Source organism: Myotis nattereri (genome assembly GCF_964212035.1).
Source record: "Myotis nattereri genome assembly, chromosome: 3".
NCBI classification, from domain to species: Eukaryota; Metazoa; Chordata; class Mammalia; order Chiroptera; family Vespertilionidae; genus Myotis; species Myotis nattereri.
In genome coordinates, this window is record NC_138077.1 from 73,971,597 (window position 1) to 73,997,875 (window position 26,279).

Genomic DNA, 26,279 nt, shown 5'->3' on the forward strand with positions numbered 1-26,279 from the left:
TGAAGTAACAAAGTACAGTAGTTCCCCTTATCCACAGGGGATATGTTCCGAGACCCTCAATAGATGCCTGAAACCACAGATAGTACCAAGCCCTAAATAGACTACATATTTTTCCTACATATAGAGCATGGGGCAAAAGTAGGTTTACAGTTGTGAGGATGCAAAACAGAGTTCATTCTTGTATTATTATTATTGTATATTGTTCCATACAAACAACTATAAACCTATTTTTGCCCCACCCTGTACATACATATAATAAATTTCTAAATTAGGCACAATAAGAGATTAACAGCAATAATCTCTCTATATAAAACCATAATATGCAAAAAGACCAAACAGTGGGGCAATTGAACAACCGAACAACAGAACAACCAGTCGCTATGATGTGCGCTGACCACTAGAGGGTGCACACGGAACATGGTGGGCATTGGCTGTGGCAGGATGGTGGAGCAGGTGAGTGGGGGCGCCAGACCAAGGCAGGCGCTGGTTGCTGTCATGGGGGTGAGCCTCTGGTGGTTATTGAAAATTCTTTGCTCCTGCACACTGCGGTCCCACCAGGCGCTCACACCTGCTGCGGGTGCCCGGTGCTGGCCCCAATGGCTCAGCACCATCAATGGGTGCGAGTGGCAGCTGCCGGCCCCGATCACTCCTGAGGACTTCTCCACTTCCCCCTGCTCCTGAGGGGCGATGGGGCAGCAGCCACTGCTGGCACCCACTGCTGGCGCTGGCCCCAATCGCTCTACACCGTCAGCGGGTGCTAGCAGGGCCGGTGTCATCAGCATGTGGGAGCTGCTGTGGCAGGAGCAGGGCTGCTGGCAGACAGGGGACCGGGACCACAGAGGGAGGGGCCGTGTGGGGGCATGGAGGATGGGCCGAGACCCTCCACTGTGCCCACTGCAGCCTCATGGCCCACAATTCCTTTCAAGGTGCACAAATTGTTGCACTGGGCCCCTAGTTAACAATAAAATAGGACAGGGCAGGATAGCATAAGATTTCATCAAACTACTCAGAATGGTGCTCATTTAAACTTATAAATTGTTTATTTCTGGAATTTTCCCTTTAATATTTTCTGACCTTGGCTGTCCATGGTAACTGAAACATAAGAATTGAAGTCTTGGATTCAGGGGGCAGGGGAGACTGCTGTAAATACATTTTAAGATATATATCTTGACGTTTATTTATTATCATTTTATCTTAAATGACATACTAAAAGTGTGAAGCTAGAACATATATACTAGTACTATCTAAATATCATCACCTCTTATTTAGCTACTAAGCCTTTGAATGTCATGCAATTCAAATTTACAGCCTCCCTCCTCCAATTTTATCAGGGAATACAAAGAGTGTATTCCCAATGAACACAGTGAAATCTGTATTTTCTCTGTATTTTTTAAAATATATTTTAATTGATTTCAGAGAGCAAGGGAGAGAGAGAGAGAGAGAGAGAGAGAGATGGAGAGAAAGAGAGAGAAAGATCAATGATGAGAGAGAATCATTGATCGTCTGCCTCCTGTACACTCGCCACTGGGGCACATGAGCCCACAACCAGGGCATGTGCCCTAATGAGGGATCTAACTGTGACCATCTGGTTCATAGGTCGACATTCAACCACTGAGCCACAAAGGCCGGGCTCTCTGTATTTCATGGGAAAAACATTCACTATATTTCAAAGAAGTGTGGAACTAGACAAAGATGAACATGTATTAAATTATCAAAACTAACTTAAAATATAATTTTCACTTGAAAATATCATCATATTTATCTCCTGGAAAAAATTTTAAAGTATTAAAAACTAAGAACTAATACATATAGGGCTGCAATAAATTTTAATTATAAGTGGGAAAATAAGCATGAAAAGGGCTTATATTGTAGAAGTAATGGTTAAAACACTAGTTTGAATTTTAAATAAATTATTATCACAATAAGAATTTGTTGTATGAAAATTCTTCATAAAGTATTTACAAAATGCAAACAATCTAACTTAAACCATAATTTGCAACTAAGGCACTGAAAACTTCTTACATTTATTTAATTCTATATAAAAATATGTAAATGATAAAAATTAAATTGTAAAAAGCAAATACCTCACAATTTTTATATATGTATGTAATAGACTATTCAAATCCATATATATTCATGTAGTTTTAGAAAAAACTCAGATATTTAACTTGTCAATAGTACTTAGGAAACACCTCAGATTTTTACCTGATATTGTTTACCATAATTTTTAAGATTAAATATTTTTATAATTAAGATATAGAGTGAAGGATATAGAGTGAAGGGGCTAAATTTAATGGTAGAGAAAAATATTTTGTCCACCAGGTGGTGCTAAAGTGCAAAGCTAAGGCAATTTGCAACACATAAATAAGACCATCTTATGACTTTCTGAAGAAACAGGGCAGGGTGAATAGCATATTTCACCATTACCCACGAATCACAACACACACAAAATTCCATATTGGGATAAAAATAATTAACCTTTGTAAAAATAAAAACAGTAATAAAATCCCTATTTAAAAATTCTGTCAGTTAAGGAAGCTATTTCCCTCTAAAGCAATTTTGCTCCAGTGAACAAAATCATTAAAAAGAACACAAATTTTATGTATTTATGTCACATAACAACTAGTTTCCAGAATTTTTAACATTGTCGAAATAAAGCACACATGGTATAACCCACAAGAATGTGGTTTTCACTTGCTATTGGAGATAAGATGTTTACTAAAATTGTTTACTGTATCTTCAATGCTATAATATAAAAATTACCTCAACATTTTTTTAAATTACTTAGTCTTTCCCATGTTGTAAATTTAACTCCTTTTAACTTCGATCCATTGAAAAGCATAAGCCTGTAAAGGAAGAGATCTCTTCAGCCTTATCAAAATAAAAATAAGAATTGTGAGGAAGGAGACCCATGGTTGCAGATATGCCAACTGATCGGAGTTAAGAAACCGCTTTATTTCACAACACAGAATAATTTTCTACAATTCTTTAGCTTCTAAATACGGAATTTCAATCGTGCATTTTAACATCTGTTAATGCATTAACCAGGGGCAGGTATGCCAAGCCAAGGAAACCATTTTGTGATTTAATGTTTTGTTTTATTCAACAGTATATAGCAAGGTGTCTGAATATGCAATAACTCTAAAATAATCTGGATCTATACCTTAGATTATGGCAGGACATCCACCTCTAATTATCTCATCATGATAAAAGCACATCTTTTGACAACTGACGATGCTCCCATAGTTAGTCAAGAAGTGAAAACGACTTACAGGGCTTAGGTACCAATGAGAGGAATCGTTTGCCAGATATACAGAGAAGCAAGAGAGAATTCCTTTTCCAAAAATGTAATGCTTCGTGCTTTCATACAGACTCTTTTTCTTTTATCTTCCCTAGAGAACTTTAATGTGATATATATATACACACACATCAAATTTTATTAAAATGGTAAAGCTCTACAGATTTCAAGTCCATAGTGTATTAGTGATGAAAGTGCAGTCACAACAGGGAAGGGACCATATATGTTTAGTCTCTGCATCCCTATGAGCAGCTCCTGGAATAAAATGGGCTTCAAATAAGGTGATTGCTCATTTGAACATTGTGGAGTCCTTTCCATTTTGTTTATCAAATTAACTTTTGAAAACCAGGAACGAGTTGACAACACTGGGATTTTGAGAATTCTTATTCCTACCATATATTCTCAAGGGTGTCATACATTTTGATTCATATAAAACAGGGATTTGTTTTTGCATGGCACTCTCTTTTTTGAAGAGAAACAATATCATATTTTTGTAAGAGTTTATGGATAAAACTACAGAAAACATCCCCCCTTTTCTTTCAAGAGAAATTAAGGATTATTTGTGCTCTGTGATTTGCAAATGATACTATGAAATGTCATTTTGTTACTTGTGATGACCACAATAATTTAAAGATGATTTAAAGCAGAGATAATTTAAAATTATTTAAAAATTAATGCATTGAGTCTTTTAATGACAACTTGACATCCAAAATTAGCCAGGGAAGGACTCTTTAGAACATAAAAAACATAAGGAAAATATGACATGTGACAAGAATCAGGCCAATAGGTAAAAGATCAACAGTTACAGACAGAAGCACTGGTCTGCAAATTTTGGGCAGAAAGAATGAATGATAATCAATTGGGTGGAATTAGGGTCTACAATTATGATGATTTTAAAAATAATTTTCAAGTTTGTTATAATCATCAACCTTCTTCTTCTTCTGATAAGAGTATACTGACTTCCAGGTTCACCTGAGAGAAAGAGTAAATGCTTAAACGTGGGAGAAAGCTAATCTCTCCAACTCCGTAGGGATGAAGTGGCTACAAGGACAACTGTGGTTTGGTGATGAATTGGCAACCTGATTTCTAAAGATGTCTGTCTTTAAGATGAAGTGCCAGTGAGACTAAAAGTACTTGTCAACACAAATGATTCTGTTTATATTTTTCATAGAAGAGATTTTTATCTTTGAATTGCCAAGTCTGAATTAAATTTACCTTAGAATTTCCTTACAATTTTCTCCCTATAATATAAGTTGGTTAAATTATTTATGGTTTTGTAGTCTAGAGATTATTGGACATTATTGGAAATATAGAATGCCTATGATGTCCTTTCTCAAAGAGGTTAAGTGTAAAATATAGAAGAAATGTGTGTGTGTGTGTGTGTGTGTGTGTACAAGTTTCTGCACTTTTATGTGGTACATGTTATATTTACATGTACATGCATATGTTATAAGAAGCTTTAAAATGGGCTAGAAAATAACTACATTTGATGTGTTCTATAAATTTAAGGTATTGTTATAAATTATTAATACTGATGTTTCTATAAATATGTCCTGATATAAAATAAATTATAAAAACATATTGTATTTGAAAATATTTGCATAATTATTTAAATTTTTATGAATAATAATTAACTAAAGATAAAGAACAATAGAAGTAGAAAGGATACATAGGAGAATTCAGTGAAAATACATGGGAAAATCACAGCATAATAAAAATCTCTTGACTAAATAATCCTGACATATAGAATCTCAGGCAAGTGATCATAAAATATAATTGACTCAGGGCTTATAAGAAATAACTCTCAGTTATACAGAAATGTTAGGTAAATTTACTTGTGCAAATGAATTGTTGTGGAGAAGTAGGTAGAAATAAGAAAGTTATTATTAGAAGTTACTTTCACATTTATTTGATGAATTTGACAGGTAAACATGCTAGTGTCCCAATATGCTTTATTAATTAAGTAAGATATGTACAACTCTAAAACATGTAAATATTTTGTTACATCAGTTTTTATCTGTGTTTCTCAACTTCATCACCACTGACATGTGGGTTGAATACCGGTAAATCTTTACTGTGGGGGACTGTCCTGTATATGTCAGCAGCATCCCTACCTGTGCCCATTAGATGCCAAAGTACCCTCCTCCAGTTATGACAAGAAAATCTTGAGACATGACAAATGTCCTGTGGGTGGAAAATTCCCAGCCCCAAACTCCAATCTAGTTGAGAACCACTAGTTTAGATTTTCAACAATTGGCCTGCTTCATTCAATAAAATGTGGTTTCCAATAAAGGGAATTTTGTTACAAAATAGAATCTTCATGTAGGACTAAATAACATTCAGTAGGACTGAATATGAATGAAGGGATGGATCTAGAAAAGGCGCATAAAACACCTTGCTATTATCAAATTCAAACTTTTTTTCCTCACAAAACATCTTATAGTAAACTATACAAGGGCATTGATTCCTGACTCTAGGAATTTGAGATGCAATCTCTTCACAGAAATGTCAAGAAACATTCTAACAAATCTAACACATGTGCCACAATCAAACACAAATTATACATGCTACTTAGTATATGTACTTTCTAAACTATACATGTACTTTCTAAACTATATGACATTTTATTTAATACTAGTGGCCTGGTGCATGAAATTCATGCACATTAAAAGGGAATTAATTAGAGGAAATATTTTAATATTGCTATTTTCCCTTTCTCTATAATAGAAGTGTCAGAGATGAAAGAAAATTAGTAAAATGTATATGAAAATATCCCTCCTTTCAGAGTCTGGGGTGCGCCATGGGACCCAGAGTCAAGTCCCCGCCCATCTGCACATACCTCAAAATCGTGCAAGACCCAGACCCAGCCGGCCCCACCCCCGTCAAGCCCCACAGGGCACGGGGTGTGGCCTCAGGTCCCCTGGCCCTGGTGCCGGGGCGGGGGGGGGTGGTGCAGCCTCAGGTCCTCTGGCCCAGGCTCAGTTCCCTGGTCCCGGCATGACAGCATAATGACCATTTGCATATTAGCTCTTTATTATATAGGATGATAATATACTATAGTTCTTTTAATAGAGAGTGAAGTAGATAGCTTTAAAGTATCTTCCAAGCCTGTGATTTTATGATTCAATGACATAAAGTTATTTCATATTTCTTCCCATACTTTATTGCATTAAACAAGAGCTTAAGATATTTGTCAAGGTCATGTGATATAAAACAAGTAAGGCTGTGTGTGTGTGTGTGTGTGTGTGTGTGTGTGTGTGTGTGTGTTTCAAGGTCCTGTAATTCCCAAGTAATTTGGAAAGGATGGCAGATGGGAGAAGAGAGCTGATGAAACTTAATGTTATTTTGAGAAATAGATAAAAGGGTTTTTCTCCTCTCTCTTCCTTTTTCAATTTCCTTTCAGTAAACTTAAATAGTTGGGGGCCAAGATGTGTCTTTGCTGAATCTGAGCAGGGATACATTTGCTTAACATTTACTTTCTGCATTGCCTTTCAAAGGGTCATATATCATAAAGTAGGTATGATTGTATAATTCCTACAAATAAGAAAATCAGTAATTCTTCCTGTCTCTTTCTCTCATCAGTTCCTGCAATTCTGTAAATTCATTACAATGTATCTTTAGATACAATGGTGAGGACATTGTGGAATCACATTTAGAGGGAAGAGGACCACCTTATTAAATTATAAAATACTGCTGGTATACAGAAATATATTTTAAGATATATGCTCTTCACTCCCTTTCAAATTTGGTATATTATAATGCTCAAAATATTTAATTATTTAAAAAGTATAGGCCAATGTAAGAATCCATATTATGTCTTACAAAGGAGATTTATAAAAACCATACATATTTTAAAAGAGCATCAGTATTTGCACTGCTGTGCTGAAAACTATCTTCTCAATTTACCACTTCCCCATGGCTCAGTAAACTATAAGCATGGAGTGACCTATGAGGCTGGATAAGTCATAATCCTTCCCAATTACTTTAGGCTTCGCCCCATCTCTCCTTTATTTTATCATTGTTCCTTAGGCTCTGTCTGAATTTCTGTATGTCCTTAAGGCCCATCTCAAAAATCATTTATTTATATCTTCATGCATCATCTGTTTGTAGAGCACCTACTCCAGGCACATTGCTAAGTGTTCTTTTGGGGAAAACACATAAAAAGAATACTGGGGCCTATTCCTCAAGGAACATGAGGGAATTCGAATGCTCTGCTTCAGAGGTGAACGAAGTGCTGCGTGAATGCGCAGAAAAGAACCCCAACAATGAGCGTGATGATACAGATAAAGGCTCCTCGGAATAAACTTCATTAGTTTCTATAGATAAGGATTATGCCGCCAGAATGTCATGGCAGGGACCACATAGAGTCAGTACGTGACATTTGGTCTCCTCTTTGAGGCAAACTCCACTTTTTTATTATAGTCATTTCTACATAGTAAATCTTTGGCCTTCATAAGGAATATGTCCTAAGACTGGCAATTTTCCCAAATTCATAAATGCACATAAAAATTCGCTAATAAAATGCAATAAATTGTTAGATCTTTTTAATATCTCTTTACTCTCAACACTAGCATTTGAATTCCTTTTGGGGCTACTATAAGTTATAAGCAAAAATTCTATTTAGAAATTATTTAAAAGCAAGAGAATTGATTTAAGTAATACATGCTTATTTTTATTTTTTGAGAAATGCCACATACATTTTAAATCAGCAAATGTACAGATTTTACTATGCTTGTTAGAATTTCTTAACTTTGGGTCCATAAATGAACTCTAGGGCATCTGTAATTCCTCTAAAGTAATTTAAAAAGCCCCCAAACTGTGGTATAAAAACATTTGTTTTTATATAAAGAGAATTTAAAGCTTTCATCAAATTGTCAAAGAGAACACTGAATAAAAATAAAATATTTAAGGTTGAATAGAAAGTATGGAAGCACAATTTGATGGTATACACCCAATTTAAAAGGCTAACATGCTTTGATCCAGTCATTCTACCACTGGGAATCCATCCTACAAAAGTTTTTGCACAAATGCACAACTGTATACAAATATAATACAGCATTATTTTGAATACTAAAAAACTGTAGTAAAATAATGTTCATTACTATAGCAATAATAAAATAAAGTGTAATCCACACCATGTTATACATTAACCCATTGAAAAGAGCTGAAAACCAAATATAGTGTTTCTTTTCTCTATATATTGTGTTCACAATTTTTTATCATTTATACATTATCATTTATTCATTGAATACTAAGTGCCTACTCTGTGCCAATCACTGTTCCAGGTCCAGGTTGGAGAATTCAGCAGAAATAAATAAGTAAGTAAGTAAGTAAGTAAGTAAATAAATAAATAAAACATGATAAACCTGCTTGCATGGAGTTTAAATTATATATATATATATATATATATATATATATATATATATATATATATTAATTTTCCTTCAAAAAAGGGAAATTTTTCAGTATAATTCCTCTACTATACTGCAAGTTATTCAAAGGAAAGCCTACATTTTACTCATTTAAACATTTTTTGCAGCACCATTTGCAGGAGCTCAATAATAAGGGTAAAATAAAGCCCACTGCACTATATTGAAAGTAATTCTCAAGAACATATTCTAGAGCTTGTATTCTTTTCTCTGCATTTAGCATTCCAGAAAGCCATGTGTGCTACTTTTTGAAATTCTAAGGCAGTGGTCGGCAAACTGCGGCTTGGCAAACAGCGGCTCGTGAGCCACATGTGGCTCTTTGGCCCCTTGAGTGTGGCTCTTCCACAAAATACCGGCTCTTCCACAAAATACCAACTTCTGCACATGGGCCACGAAGTTTCAATCGCACTGTACGTGTGTGCCCCCACGTGGTATTTTGTGGAAGAGCCACACTCAAGGGGCCAAAGAGCCGCATGTGGCTTGCGAGCCACGGTTTGCCGGCCACGGTTCTAGGGAATCCAACAAATTGATGGTGAGAAGTGCTATGGTGATTAGAAGTCAATATCTTAAAATTGTTTAAAAAATCTACTTTTGTCTTAAAAAACTTTTTAAGAATATATAACATACATGCAAAACAGTGCACAGATCTAGCCTTTTGGGAACGTCACTGAACGCACCAGACTTGAAGGTTTCTCTGGCAACTCTCTGCACATTCTTTGTTCTAGTGATGAGACTGGGATTCCCACACATTGTCCCACAGCTGAACTCTGTGTTTACTATGTCATCATTCCTCAGTGACGAGGCTATGGGTCTATGCCAACATGCCAAACACTGGTCTCTGTGCAGGGATCAACTTAAATACAAACCCCCCAAAACACTTAATGCTGTGTGTTTGTATATGGAAAGGACAATATTCTATATTTTATTTTAAAGTAGATTTTCACAGTGAAGAAGACTAGACAGTAGACCGTGTAAGCATATTTTCCTTTAGACTATATAGTTTGCTTATTATAAATGAATAACATTTATGCAATTAATAATTTATGTTAGTTGAAGTTTATAAAATTTACTATTGTCTATTATCACACTTCTCCTAATTATCTAGGAATTAATGCTGTGTGTTTTTAAATGCTCATTTAAGGAGAATCATATAATTGTTCTGCACTCAGATAATTAGTCAATATAATGCTCACATGGAGTTTAAATTCTAGGCATATATATTTTAAATATTATCTTCCTTCTGCTCTCCTTTCTGCATTAGTTCTTGCATTAACTATATTCAGATCCTGAGGACTTCAACTGCGAACTAGCTTATCAAAAGAGGTAAATAGAAGAAACCAATATTTGAAAACTCCTTGGGTTAAAATAATGAAAAGGAAAGATGAATACATTTATGCTCCATTGCTTTGCATATTTTTTGAGCTTGAAAGTTCAGGCTTAACTACTTAAGAATTTCAGTTGTATCTGAATGTGAAACTTACATTTCCTGTGCATTTTGACATAAATCATATTGATATTGTGAATACAGTTCAGTTATTTTTAGCAAGAACAATGACTGTACTGTATTCTTGAAAACACTATCAATAGGAAAGCAGGCATGACACTTCATGAAAAACCTTAATTGTATCATCTGAAGTAATGGAAACTTGGAATTGAGACTAGAGTCTGCCTTCAGAAAGAGTTCATAGTTATTATGACATTAGTAAATTTGTTTTCTGCAAGTAATTTAATGCCATGACAACTAAAAGACCTCTTGATTTGAGAAAATCAAAGCTGTCCTTGATAACACTCTCAAATCCCCAAACAACAAATTTCTAATAGCTTTACTACTTCTCAAAATGTCTTAGGAAAGATGTATCACAAAGACTTTTAGCTAATAAGGTCATCGTTATTTCACAGAAAACTTCACTTAATAACAGCCTGTGCTAATTGTATTACTTTACCATTTAAAGTAATATTCAACAGCAGTAGATAAATTAAATTTATCATTGAGGTAATGAATTACCAGTGATAGCAAATTAATTGTTAAGGCAGAGTAGTAAATTTCTGCTTCTGGATTGGTTTACTGGTCTTTTCCAGTAGGTTCACTTCTGGAATATTCCATATTAAGTATTTAACTAGGTACCAGAAAATGTTTACATAGGTTGAAATATGTTTTTGCTTTTTTTTTTTTTTCACATGAATCCCAATTAGCATTGCCTATGTCTCCCAAGGATATATATTTCAATCAAACATGGTAAGTAATAAAGGTTAAACATCTATTTAATAGGTTTTCCCACATATTCAGCACAGATTGCTGGCTGGTTTCCGAGACTGAAATTTGTGTAAATTCCATGCTTTTAATTGACAACTCCCCAGAGGTGTTGTAATATAATTTAAGGTCATAGGAAGAAGATGATGGCTCTCCATTGCACTTTCCTTTTCTTTAAGAACTAAACTCAGCTTACTATAAAATCTAGTTTTCCAGTTTTGAGGAAAAAGGAGAAATAGAAACATTTTTCCAAGATAATATTTTTGAAAGAGATGAAAACCACAGGAAAGATATACAATTTTAAAGTGATACAAATAGTTATATACACCTAGGAAATCAGCATAATCTGTTCTATGAAATGGAAATCATCTTCCAGACTTTGGGAATCTTTTGTCACCTCAAAGACCAAGTGAGCTTGGAAAACAATACCCATTGTAGCTTGTCCACAGTGACAGCTCAATGAAGTAACTATGGAATGCATGAACTTGGAGAGACAATGCTGTCATCTATTAATATGAACAATAACTTTTTATATATTCCATTTTCCCTGACAGTTATTATTCTTAATTGAAGAGTGGGAGGAAAAGTGGGAAAGAGAACAGGATAATTTAGGAAGGCAATGAGTAGTGAGGAGAAATATAGAAAGCTGTGTTGAAAGGTAGTTTTATCATTGCTAAGGGTGTTAGAGGGGGGAATGTTTTAATGTGCATATGAAATCTGGACCTGAAGTTGTCTCCAGCTTTGAAACTGTCCCTTACTCCCAAAGACTTTAACTCTGAAAGCTCCATTTCATCGTACCAGTGGCCAATTGTAACTTAACCAAAGAAATATGTGCATATACGCATAGCCCAATGACAAAGACAATAGTGCAAGGAAGGCCTGGAGTGGAGCAGGGGCCAGGCAGAGGTGGGTGGTGGGGGAGAGGAGATGGAGGGAGGAAAGAGGGGAAATGGGGGCATCTGCAATACTGTCAACAATAAAAATTAATTTAAAAATAATAAATAAATAAAATGTGCCATATTTACACTTTAATTTAGAAAACTGTTTAATGCACCACAGAAGAAATTTTGGAAAACTAGCTATCATGGACAGGTAGGGAAAAATAAACTAGATAAAGGAAAGAAGCTCTTACAAGAAAATGGGTCTTCTGTAGACTGTGATCATACAGGAACCCAAGCATGTGAAGTGCTATTAAACTCTACACGGGTACACCTCTCCTGAGAAAGGTACCTGTAGCTGGTTTCCAAGCTTGCAAAAGTTTATGTCACATCTCACCTGCTCCTGCTATCCATCTTCACAGCCTCATATAAGTATCACTACATCAACGCTTCCTCTTTACTATTCAAAGGGGGAAAAAATGTTTGTGAGGTTTGATGGACATGAAATGTACCTCATAGCCCCCAACTGCAGGGAATGTAACTTTCCAAGGAGCCCAACTGGGACACTCTACTAGCCACCACCAAGTTTGTGTTAAGATCATACTTTCTACTAGCAGTTCCCAGCTCATGACTGAGTGCAGCAGCGATATGAAGGCATGCAAGGTGCTGAGTCAAGGGACTTCTCGAGATCTGACTACGGCCAAGGACTCCCCAACTTTCTGACAAACATTCCTTAGACTGCATGGCAATTTAGGACACGTCCACCAAACCTTCTTTTCCTCAGGGTCAGGTTTACTGTACATTGCAGTCTGGTGATTCCCTCAGCTCACCAGCTCCCTCCTCATTTTTTTTCTAACATTAGTGTTTCCTCTAATATGGTCCTTGCATGTTTAATCCACTTTGGCATCTATTCTCAGAGACTCCTGACTAATACATGGAGGAAATTAGGCAGAACAGAACTATATCGGCCCTCCTCTGACATTAGTATAGTAGGATTTCAATAAGAACATGAGAAAATACACGATACACTTTGATTTAGTAAAGTGTTAGCTAAATTACAAACAAGTGATATAGTAGAGCAATATAGTAATAATAATGGACATTTTATGGTACTTTATAGTTCACAATATTCTTTTATGTCTATACTAGAGGCCTGGTGCATGACATTTGTGCACTGGGGGGGGGGGGGTGTCTAAGCCCAACCTGTGCCCTCTCACAGTCCTGGACCACTCAGGGGATGTCTGACTGCCAGTTTAGGCCTGCTGCCCGAAGCCAGACATCCCCTGAAGGGTCCTTAGCACTGCCGTGGAAGTGGGAGAGGCTGCCGCCACTGCCTCTGTGCTCACCAGCCGTGAGCCCAGTGGTGAGCCTGGCTTCTGGCTTAGCGGCTCTCCCCCTGTGGGAGCGCACTGACCACCAGGGGGCAGCTCCTGCTTTGAGCGTCTGCCCCCTGGTGATCAGTGCACATCATAGCAACCAGGCATTCCGCCGTTGCCATTTGGTCAGTTTGCATATTAGCCTTTTATTATATAGTATTGCATGTTTTTGCATTTGGAACTCACAAAGTCCTGTATTTTGAGCATATAAATTTCTATGGTGAACAAATATTAAGATATTTCATTTTACTGATAAGACACTGTTCACCCTGCAAAGCTAAGAGAGGATTCCAACATTACTAAGCCAATATGTGGTAGAGCCAGGGCTCAAAATTAATTCTTAACTAAGTCCAATTCTCATCACTATTATAGATATAGAGAGAGTAATTACATGTTCATATTTCATTTTATATGATGGTAAATTTTGGAATATTGCTTGAAAAGTATTATCATGCTTTCCACATGTAGACTTAGATGTTTAAAAAAATACCCTGCATATTGGAAGGACTACCAAAAAATAAACTAATATATTTGATCACCTATCTCTCAATGGGCTGCAATATAGTAATTGAGCATTTATTCCCAGGCATATTAACTCCTTTCCATGATAGCTCATCTAATTTTCAAAAGAACATAGAAAACTATAAAAAAAAAAACTGAGAAGGTAGGCATGTTTCAGATAAAGGGCGAGAGGCATAATAAAGCTCTTTAATGTAGACGAGGCACTCAACAGAGAGAGCAGCACTTTACACGTAACGGAGCAGAGATATAGACTGCCAAGAACTTTTCATTGAATGAAAATGTTGGGATTCAAATCCAGTATTTCTAATTTTAAAATCCATTTCTTTCCTTTCCATCAAAAATACTTTTCACAATTACAACTTTTAAGTGAGATGAAGATTTAAACTCACACAAAAACCTGCACATGAATGTTATAGCAGTTTTATTCATAATTGCCAAATTTTGGAAGCAACCAAGATATCCTTCAGTAGGTGAATAGATAAACCAACTGTGGTACAGCCTTGCAAGTGGAATATTATTCAACACTAACAGGAAATGAGTTATCAAGTCATGAAAAGACACAAAGGAACCTTACATGCATATTGCTAAGTGAAAGAAGCCGATCTGAAAAGGATGGGCACAGTATTGTTCCAACTATATGCCATTAAAGGAAAGGCAAACCTATGGAGACAGGGAAAAGATCAGTGGTTGCCAGGGCTTCAAGCAGAGAGAGAGGGGGAGGAAAGAATACGTGGAATACAGGAAATTTTTAGGGCAGTGAAGTTATTATGACACTAGAGTGGTGGATACAAGTCATTATACACTTACCCAAACCCATAAAATGTGCAATACAAAGAGGGAAACCTAATATAAATTATAGACTAATAATAATAATAATAATAATAATAATAATGTATCAATAGTGACTCAACAATTCTAACAATGAGACCATACTAAAGCAAGATGCTAATAAAAGGAAACTGGGAGAGGGCACTGTTGAAGGCGTTTATGGGAACTCTCCTTTCAATTTTCCCATAAATCTAAAACACATAAAATACTCTATGAATTAAAAAAAAAATGATGCATAAGTTTCTTCAGACTATGGAACATGTTCTATCTTTAGATAATGTCATCTATATTCCTTGATTACGGCACAGAGAAGGACATAAAAATCATCCAGGGCAAAGTTTTGCATCCACCAGTACAGGTGATCTCAGCCTAGGCAGCTGTGTCCCCAGGTGGACCTCAGTGGGTGCTGACACACCAAGACCTCTGCTGAATAGAGTGTCCGGGGCGGAGGTGAAGCCCGGTAATTGCTGTTTTAGGTCTATGTTCCCCACATTTTCCCAATCCCATTGAGGAGCTAATACATTTGGTTCACCTTTCTATTTAAAAGAGATAGTGTCTTTGATAATTTGTTCATGGTTACTGCTCAAGGAGATAATGACACTAAAATTTCCCCTAAACTGAATATTATAACATCACTTCTTTGGCTCTGCTATTTTTAACATATTTTAAAGACAAATGTGTCATTGAGGTTAAAATATTCCCTGTTCATACCCATTAAAAGAGTGCCAGGTTACAGAGATGAGCTCTAAGAGTTTCAGCAAGGGTTCAGATGTGTCATGACTTTTGTTTAGGAATTTCATTAAAGTTCTATAACGGAAAGAACTCCAAAAGCTACCGTCCTCCCAGGAAGAAATGAATTAATAAACAAACAAACCAAATGGAGAAGACTGAAATGACTGTCACTGTCTGAAAAGCCAATGGTAATTTCCCAGCCAGCTCCCTCTTAAGAGTCCTACAAAAATATGGAATAAGTGTATGCTTTTCAACCATTATGCTACCATTCTCAGTATATTATACAGATGACAAAGAACATCTCTGGAATCAACTTGAAAACATTTTCTTCTTTACCTTTTTTGAATTGCAGGCAGCTTCAACATACAAATATGATTACTGGCACATATTCAATCTATTAGTATATATTAAATATCTTCTAGGTGATTAGTATGACTTTAGAGTTTGTTACTCAGAAATCCATTGATTCTTACATTTAATTTTTAAAAACTGGAAGCTACTCTACAAAGGAAATTTCCAACATAACACCTTATCTAACAGTCATCTAAGGTAAACATGTGGACAATGAAAATAACTGATACACACAGGACTTAGTAATATGTCATTATGGAAGTGTGGTATTCATTCTCGAAACTCTGTAGTTATAAGACAATTTATGATGATGTATGTGAAAATCCAGTGAAATCTATTGAAAAAGAAAAACTGCATGTGCTTGGAAAATAGACTACATATAAATATGGGTTACACATTTATCCAGTATTGTTGATGTTAATTAAGAAACTGTACAAGATATATGTGAGTGCTGGGAGGAGGGGGGTTAAGAGAGGTGGGGGAGTGAATGGGGGGATAAATGGTAATAGAAGAAGACTTGACTTGGGGTAGTGAACACACAATACTGTGTACAGATGAAGTGTTGTAGAATTGTGCATCTGAAACCTGTATAATTTTGAAAACTAGTGTCACCCGAATAAATTCAATAAAAAGGAGAAAAAATATACAAAATACTTAAAAAAAAAAGATATATATTAAACATCAAGAGCCACATGGTGCATTTTCATATCATAGATTTTTTTAGTTATTGACCTATGCTAAACATTTCCTAATTTTTCCTATGAATATTTTCTATAAACTTTTGAAAATCAAATTTCCCTTAATCTAAGGATTCTATTTCATAGTAATTCAAAGACATTGGGTAAAAAGCTATTGAGTGGTTACAACATATCAGATACTATGTTTCTTCTGGGCATACAAATATAGAGACATTCTCTATTCGAGAATAAACTCTACAAGAAGCAAATGAAACACAAGAAGCAGCACAGCACAGCGGTTAAAGCATAGTCTCTGGACTCAGACTGCATGAGTAAGACTTGAGCCCTGCTACTAATAAGGTAGGTGAGAGTTACTTAACTGATAGGTGCTCATGTTCCCCAACTATTAAATGGAAGACAAGAACAGTATGAAGCTCACAGGATTAAGGTGACTATTAAATAAATAAATATATGTAAGTTGCTTAAGAGTGCTTTTCATGGAAGAAGTGCTCAGTAATATTAGCTAGTATGAAAGATGCTCAATATTACTAGTCATCATGGAAATACAAATCAAAACCACAGCCCTATTTGGTGTGGCTCAGTTGGTTGAGCATCATCCAGTGCATCAAAGGATCACGGGTTCGATTTCTGGTCAGGGCACATGCCCAGGTTGCAGGTTCCGTCCCACATGGGGGAGTTTATGGGAGTCCACCAATCAATGTTTCTCTCTTACATTGCTGTTCCTCTTCCTCTCTCTCCATCTCTTTTCTCCTCTCTCTAAAATCAATAAAAACACATTTAAAAAAATTAAAACTACAATGAGATATCCTTACACCTATGAGAATGACTATTACCAAAAAGCCAAATGACAAGTGTTGGCAAAGATGTAGAGAAAAGGGAAACTTTGTGCACTGGTTGTGGGAATATAAATGGGTACTGCCATAAACACACACACACACACAAACAAACAAAAAAGAACAAAAACAAAAACAGTACAGAGGATCTTGGCTGATATGGCTCATGTGGTGGGTGTCATGGTGCACCAAAAAGTTGCAGGGTGGATACGCTGTTGGAGCACATGCCTGGGTTGTGGGCTCAATCTCGGCGTGTGCAGGAGGAGACCAATCAATGTTTCACTCTCACATCCACTTTTATCTTTCTCTCTCCCTCTCTAAAAATCAATTAAAAATAAAATTTAAAAGAAAAGAAAAACAGTACAAAGATTCTCAAAAACTAAATATAAAAAATAGAACCTTATGATTCAGTAATCCTACTTCTACCACTTCTAGGTATATGCCACAAGGAAATAAAGCACATGTTTACATTTTCATGGTAATTGCAGCATTATTCACAATAGCCAAGATATGCAAACAACCTAACTGTCTGTCAGTGGATCAATGGATAAAGAAAACGATACACATACCCACATATGAATGCTATTCACCCTTAAAAAAAAAAAAAAGAAAATCTCTAAATCCTCTAATTATGACAGTATAGATAAACCTAGACATTATGCTGAGTGAAATAAGTTTTACAAGAAAGACAAATACCTACTTAAAAATACAAATCTCACTTATATGGTGAATCTAAAAAGAAAAAAACAAACTAAAAAAACCTTGTAGAAGCAGAGAGTAGGATGGATTTGGGGATGTAGGGGGAAAACGGTGACACATTGGTCAAAGGGTATCAACTTTAACTTATAGGGTGAATAAGTTCTGAAGACCTAATACATAGTGTGGTGACTATAATTAATACTAACCTATATATACTTGAAATTTGACAAGAGAGATCTCAAGGTTCTTATCCCCCGACACACACACACAAAGAGTAAATATGTGATATGTAAATTAACACGAATGTGGTAATCATTCACAATGTACACATATATCAGAACATCACATTATATACCTTAAATGCATTAAGTATAAATAATTTAAAAATATATACAGTTTTTAACATTAAGAATTTATAAAATATCTCAATAAAGTTCAAAATGTGTGGTTCCCTGGTTTTAATTAAATGGAACATATGCCAAATGTTGTAGGAGCAGAGGAGAGATTGACAAATAGATTGGAGAAGACTTTACCTAAAAAGGATATTCATAGTAATCTTCACAGATGAGAACTTATTCAAGTGAAAAGGAAAATGCAAGAAACCTCTTGCAGAAGAAAGGCTAGGAACAGAAGGCATGATCATGCTCAGCCCGTGTGCCTTGACACTGAGGGCATGTGAGAGGCAGCAAAGGAAATACAGCTGGAAAAGGAACTTTGTGGGTGATACTTTGACAAAGACTTTAAATAATAGCTGAAAGAATTTGGACCTTATTCCGTAAGGAGTGAGGAGGCAATAAAAGTATGGCAGTGAAGCGGTCAGATTTCTGCTGTAGCCTGGAGGATCACCAGCTGGAGAAGGAACTAGGGGGAGGTAGACCTGTTAGGAAGTTAAACTGTTTAGAAGGTCACGTCATCACAGTGAAACAGGAACGGGAATGAAGAAGAGGAAGCATGATGAAGAGGAGACATTTCCAAAGTGTAACTGACATGAACTTCAGTAAGTTTGCTGTATGACGCAACTACAAAGTTCACATTTCCCAACACAGCTAGGTACACTGCTCACATGAAGAACAGCTAATACTCCGTCTCTCCAGAAGCACATCATACACTGTGTGTGAAATCACACGCTCGCTAGGCAAATAAGAAAGCTGCCGTTTTGTGTTAGCTCTTTGGAGAAGCTTGAGACTAAATAAGCAGAACAGTCCAAAGCAAATATTAACTCTGTTGGCGTTAGGTGCCTGGATTTCTAAACTCAGATTGTTAATGTAACATGCATTTTGACTTTAACACATGCAAGCCCTTGTTGGTCAAACCTATACACTACAGAGAGAGAAAAGCCCGAAGCTAGAACTTAACAGCCATAAAAAATATTGCTTTTTTTTCCTACGGCTTTATACTTACCAATTGGAGCTTTGATAAAGAAAAAAGACTTAACATTGTGCTCTCTGTCACTAGTAATTTTTCTTCTTTGGAGCAGTTCCTAAATTCTTTTGAGACTCCCGAAGTGTTTCTGCAAACACCGATGAGTGGACTAAGGACCTCATGCAAAGATCTGATGTAAAGTACAAAGCCATGGTGCTATTATTGTTTAAACATTCCAATTCCCAAGTGATAGTGTGACCACAGAGATGTGCCAGCCCTAGTGCTGCCAACTTCAGTTCCTAGTGCATTTCAGCTTTCATCTGTTGCACCATGCCTCTCCTATACAGGGAGGGAGTGGGAAATATTACTTATATATCTTTCAAATATCTCTTTCGAATGTTGCTCATAGCCAGGAGTTAACAGCCTCTGGTGGTTTTGTGCGTGTGTGTGTGTGTGTGTGTGTGTGTGTGTGTGTGTGTGAGTGAGTGTGTGTTCCTTTCCTTGCTGTACAAAGGAGTAATTGAGCTATCTGTGCTCCGTCGATCCCACTAACCTGCACCTGCCTGGCTGATGGCCTTGCTCCTATTCACTATTCAGTTGCTTCTGTTTCCTTAAATGCCCTGACCCTGGGAAATGATTTCCAATATTATGGCCTCAAGATCAAGGACTGTGATGTCCCCCAGATCTTTATTATTAAAAACTCCACCATTGCCCACCCAGTGTGGCTCAGTGGTTGAGCATTGACCTGGGAACTAGGAGGTCTCGGCTCGATTCCCTGTCAAGGCACATGCCTCAGTTGTGGGCTCGATCCCCAGTGTGGGGCGTCCAGGAAGCAGCTGATCAAAGATTCTCTCTCATCACTGATGTTTCTATCTCTCTCTCCCTCTCTCTTCCTTTCTGAAATCAACAAAAATATATTTTTAAAAAGTCTGCCATTGATGTTATGCAGCAGATGCTATCTTGATAAAATATCAGTTCTATAACTTGTAGTTGAAAGAACACTAGCATAGGAGTCTAGAGACCTGAGTTTTTGTCTCACCTTTACCTCTACTCACTGTAATCCTCCCTTCCTGGGCCTCAGTTTACTCATGGATCATATGATATAAAACAAGGCTTAAATAGTCTAAGATTCACATTCCCCAATATGAGAAAAGCATACAGTTAATGCTTGGCTGGGATTTGAAGCCATATTACATTTGTGTCTGGACTGGAAAAAGCTTACAAAAAGAGAATATCATATTTCTCATTTCAGATCTTAATTTACTGTTGGAGGTTCCCATGAATATTTTAGTAACTTGACAATGAACAAACTTTGGTTGGGGTTTTAACTCTATATCAAGTGATTATTATTTTTAGATATAATTTGGTTTCCTCTAGATTGGGTACCACTATCATTTAATAATTACTGACACTTTTCATAATAGTTCCTCAGCATGTAGTATGTTTTGGGTGTTGGTGTGTACCCTGTTCTATATCTCTCTGATAGTACTATGATAATAAGCTCATGAGTTTAGAAACAATGCTGCAAAAATTCTGAACCAAGAAAAAATCATTTTGTTTAAATGTGGAACAAAGTTAATTAATGTTATTTTATCTTAATTATTTTCATTACAGATAATAAAAATTAACTGCATTTCAAAATTAGAGTAATATTTTACGTATTTAAGATTATTCAGATATAATTTTCTAGGTAATTCAAATGTAACCCCTATGTTTCATAGATTTTTAATTCTTTTACAAGGAAAACATTTGTACCACGCTGAATACTCTCCTGACTTCAAATATGACAATAGTTAACATTTTGTAGTGTTTGAACCTTCCAAGAACGTCACCAAATATGCCACCTTTTAAAGCCAGTGTTACTCAGACTATAAATAAGCTTTTCTGTGATAACTCAGTTATTTCCATAAGCATATTATGCTATAATTCAGTGAGGATCTGGGGAACTACTAAAGTGATTAAACCTGTTTGCCAGGATACTAAACAGTCCCACCCCAACAGGATTTTGAAATTGCTGTTTTGTTTGAGGTGATTGATCTTTTTTCTCACTCTTCCTGTCACTCGTGCTAACAGCTCACCTTGCACAGCACTTCAGAGCCTACGGAGCACTTTCCCATGCACTGCTCCACTCTGTGACTGCTTTGTAGTCCCTTTCCAATTTGCCACCAAAGTGCCAGGCCTTTGAAAACAAGATAATCAAACTTAAAAAGAGATTCTATTTAGAGAGTAAATAGTCTCAGAGTGAAGGCCCCAAGGAGGTGCCTTCAGAACAAGGTTTAGTTCATGGACATCAGCATTTATTTTGGCTGCTCAGAACTTTTGTATTTCCCATGGGTTCTGGACTGGGCCCTGAATGGTTGAGGTTGGCAGGTAAGAAGCCTCTGGCTTTATGAAATATTTCTGCCATGACACTTTTATAAGGAAATGTCTAGTGGTTTATGGACATTGTACATTAGAATGTGAATTAACCATGGAGATTATTTTCTGCAGGATTCCCATCATATAACTAGGGAGGCTGAGGACCAGAGAATTTTTAGTGTTAAAGGCAGAACAGACTTAAGAAAATGACCCTTCTGATTCTCAATCCAGTTATTATTTTTATTGACACCACACCATGCATTTGTTCTAAATCATCTTGGTGTGGGAAGCCACCCACTGTGGATACTATCATGACAGTGCACCAAGGACTGCGGAAGGCCTATGGACCTTGGGAGTTAACAGGGCTGACGCTAAGCACCTCATCTGTTGAGATAGTGGTGGCTCAAGGCAATTCCCTAACCCGAGAATCCTTTTACTGTTTACCAAACTTTACCTTTGATATGCCTGTATACATTGCTAAAGAGCAAATGTGTATTCAAGTAAATAAAAAACGAACTCGCCAGAGGTCAGTGTTCTCTTTATGAGAGAGACACCACCTGGCCCCCTACTGCTTAATAATTCATATTTCTTGTCTAGCGTTTTCATTTGTGCATCAGCCCCTCCTTCAGATCCTGAACCCTGCCGTGCATGTCGTGACATCTTGGTATTTTTTAAGTATTGAATTTTGGAGAGTTTAGCATAACTGATATGTAGAAGATAATGCATTTTCGAGTGTAGGTACCATAATATGCAATGAAGTATGTACTAGAACCACTGCCTTTCCACTGGTAAATTGTAAATACTGTATCAGTACTTTCTCTGGAGCTTCTAAAGTTAGAGATGAAACACTTCAAAAAAGATGCTATCAGGGGGATCACTTTGTAAAGTATATTATTGTCTCATCACTATGCTATACACCTGAAACTAATACAAAATAATATTGACTACAAACTATAAATTAAAAAAATATATATTCATTCTTTCTGTAAAAAAAGAAGAGATATTGATTTTGTAGTGAAGGAGGGAGGAAAGAAAAGAGAAAGTGAGGGGAATGGAAGGAAGGAAGCAGAACTAGGAGAAAATCAGTCATTCTTTGTATATTAATATTAAGGAAATATGGCAATTTCTGTGTGTCAAGAGTTTCCTCCCATCCTAATATAAACTAGAATAGTTTGTTATTTCAATTGCAGCTTTCTGACAGAGGTTAAGGGTGGCTTAATTGGTTACTTGTAAGTAATGGTGTGGCTGAAAACTTATTACTATTCCCCTAAATATTTCACTGTCAACTAAACACAACATTAAACATTTTGTCGTTCAAATGAGTGATAGGTGTAACTTGATATTTAATACTTTGTAGATGTTGAAAGTAGGAATAAACTGGTTGCCTATTACCATTTTTAGTTTATGCTCTTGATGGTCAAATGACCACTCTGGAATAGAAGAAAAATGGAGCAAGAACCTTGAGGTTAGAATATTTCATTTAAAAAACTTATATAATGAAATAAAGGTAGTCCATAAATCTCACTTTAGAAAAGTCAGACTGTTAGTTCCTTATCAGTAACAACTTTGCAGCATGCTTATACTTAATAACAACAACAAAGTGAAGTACACTTTTCCCCTTGGTTAGAAGAAATTGGCTTGAATAATTGCAGATTTGTTGTTCTTATGACATATTCATAATGATTCACATATTTCTCATTGGGCTTAGAATTCTGGGGAAGAAATTCTACTGTCAATTAATGTGGAAACTGTGCTGGTAAATCAAGTATAATATCAAAGAAATAAATTAGGAGATTGTCACTGATACGAAGTCCTAAACAAAAGGTATAATGAAGATCCTGAATAAACTCTGTGTGAGAAGCCAACCCATAGCTCACTGACATCCTACAAATAGGCTCTGAAAACAAAGTGGTTGTTCTGTAAAGTAATTTGAAATAAGAAATGGTAGCAGATATAATATTAATTTTTAAATTAATTTAGGACCAGTATTCATCAGCATAGCAATTTAAAAAACTCAATTTTAAACAGTAGTTCTCCCTTGGGACTGCTAGAATTGAATGAAAGTAGAGTAGTGAAGAATGCAGAGAGAGGGGTGGCCATATTTGAACTCAGGTCATTTTGGGTAAGCTGTTCTCTTTAGAAAGCACCTGGGCTTTCCCCAGAGGATCCTGAGGAAATGTGGTTCTGCTTGCCATCCTGCTAATGTTCATCCTCCTTAATTATTTGCATTAAACTTGATAGGCCAATTACATCACACAGCCACTTCTTTACCCCTAGCAGATTTTAAAAAATCTCTATTGTTGAAAGTATCACATATGTCCCCCTTTTTCCCGCTATTGATTCCACCTAGCCCACTCACACCCACCCCAGGCCTTCACCACCCTATTGTCTGTGCCCATAGGTTATGGATACCAGTTCTTTGGTTAATCTCTTCCCACCTCCCCCTCCCCCGCCATCCCTCTGAGATTTGACAGTCATCCCCAGTATTTTAATTAATGAAAAAAATTAATTGGTATGTAGAAGGACATGAACTAATTTATAGAACATATTTTAAGGCAATAAATTTCTTTTTTCTATCTAGCAAGATAGAATAAATAACTTTTCTATATATGGTTAGGAATTAAACCATGTTATAGTTAGGTGAGATTTCTGGGAATTTGGAAAAGAATAAATAAAATATACCTTATTACTAGGCCCATTTACTAAACCGACAATATTTTACCATGAAGAAAATCAACAAAATTTCTTCTTTAATTTTTAACTGTAAATAACATTCTAATCTGATCTTTTGTTTTAACTGGTAATTCACTTATCAGTTTTGGTCTCCTCTTACCTAAAGTTATGCACTCTTAGAGGGTATAAGATATTTGCACATTTTTAATTATTTTCTAGCTCTTGGATATTAAAGATACTAGAGGACCAGTGCACAAAATTCGTGCACAGGTAGGGTCCCTAGGCCTGGCCGGTGATCAGGGCCAATCTGTGGGGCAGCCAGCAGGGCGATTGTGGGGGAGGGGGAGAGGGCGCGCTGGCACCCACTGCCTTGGTTGGCCTGGGGGCAGCTCCTGTATTGAGTGTCTGCTCCCTGGTGGTCAGTGCGCATCATAGCAAATGGTCATTCAGCTGTTCGGTCTATTTGCATGTTAGGCTTTTATTACATAGGATAAGATTTCTACTCTAAGCGGTTTTGAAAATTCTACTTTGCTTATAGTTTTTTAAAAAAATATATTTTATTGATTTTCCCACAGAGAGGAGGGGAGAGGGATAGAGAATTAGAAACATCGATGAGAGAGAAACATCGATCAGCTGCCTCCTGCACATCCCCTACTAGGGATGTGCCTGCGACCAAGGTGCATGCCCTTGACCAGAATCAAACCTTGGACCCTCCAGTCTGTAGGCCGATGCTTTATCCACTGAGCCAAACTGGTTAGGGCCTGCTTAGAGTTTTATAGTGACTTCAACATCATTTACATTCAGGTCGTACATTTTAGCAACTTTCATGAACTCAGAAGTAATTTTGTGACATTATACTATTTAATTTATTGCCATTCATTTGCGTAAAAAAAAGTCAGATAAGCTGTATCCTTCCTATTGCCCAACATATATATCTTCTGACCATAGATTACCACAATTCAGAGAATTCTGAAAAATATCAGTATTTATATAACATATTGGAGAAACTTTTTTTTACTTCATTAGAGCAGCTTGTGATGGAACTCAGTCTAGAGGGAAAAACACTAAAGACATTATATCATAACCAATATTGTTTTCTCATATAAAAGAATAATACAATAGAGATTTAGCAAGGTCCTACTTTAATTGTCAAGCTAAAAGGTTTCTATCTGAACTCTTGTTTCACTACTGGGCCGTTCTGTACCCCTGAAAGTTTTTAAGTTGGAGAGCTTTATTAGATTCCTTCTATGTCAGCAGCCTCCAAGCAGAGAGTAGAGCTCCAAGCACAATATTTCTTCACCAATGGAGCAAAGCTAATATGTTATGTCACACTGAGCAGATGACAGCAAGAAAGGTAAACATATACTATACTAATAAACATAATTAAAACGCACACGACTACAGGCGGACAAACATGACAGACTGATAACAAGGTTATCAAACTTAAGACAAATTGCACTGTGATTCTTCTCTATTTAGTATGGAGGCCTAAATCCTACATTTTGTAACAAAGTCTTCACACATTTAATTTTTAGAAAACTTCTCACTTATGCTGAAGTTTCATATTTAATTGAGCAGAAAGTACAGAAGAGTGAGGCAGAAAATTACTGCCTGGAGGAAAACCCCCAGAGATTTGGTAAAATTCTTGTTTGAACCCCAGCACCATGACTTCCTCGCAGCAGTATAATCTTCGATACATTTCTTAACTTCTATGCCTCTCTCCTTCACAAACTGCACAATGGGACTAACTGTACCTATCTTTCAGCACGAAGTAGGTAATGAATGCAGGCCATTAGTCACTCTGGCACGTGGTGGGTGCTTCACAAAGAATAGTTCGATCTCCCTCTCAAACGGTAAGAGCCAAGGAAATCTGTTTGGAAACACACAAGTGACCATATCTCCCCAATGAAAAATTGAGACATAGTCTGCCAAGTACGAATGCATTTATGGTGACAGCAAGGCAAAATATTCGAAACTCCAAACGCCACTGC

General features: G+C 36.5%; 1 protein-coding gene across 3 annotated transcripts in view; it reads right to left on the reverse strand.

Moving 5' to 3' along the window:
* Positions 1-26,279, reverse strand: part of ALCAM (activated leukocyte cell adhesion molecule) — a gene marked incomplete at its 3' end in the record, with an annotated part of 213,363 nt that overhangs the window by 60,957 nt on the left and 126,127 nt on the right. The gene's annotated exons all lie outside the window — the stretch shown is intronic.